We start from the raw sequence: 241 nt of genomic DNA, 5'->3' as shown, positions 1-241 counted from the left end.
CAAAGGGAGGGACAAGAGAAAAAAGGAGGGGCTGGGGGGAAAAGGAGGGGAATAATAAGGGAATGAGTGACAGGAGAAGAAGGAAAGGGAAGAAGGAGGGAGAGGAAAAAGAGGGGAGGAGGGAGGGAAAGAGAGAGGAAGAAAGGCGCCGGAATTCAATAAGACTTCGAAAATCATTCTGAAAAGCGATGGGGTGTTAGCTATGGAGTGAAAAAGGAGAATGGGAGACGGGGGAAAAGAT

The sequence above is a fragment of the Penaeus monodon genome, chromosome 15, assembly GCF_015228065.2.
Source record: "Penaeus monodon isolate SGIC_2016 chromosome 15, NSTDA_Pmon_1, whole genome shotgun sequence".
Classification (NCBI taxonomy): Eukaryota; Metazoa; Arthropoda; class Malacostraca; order Decapoda; family Penaeidae; genus Penaeus; species Penaeus monodon.
This window is presented reverse-complemented; position numbering follows the sequence as displayed.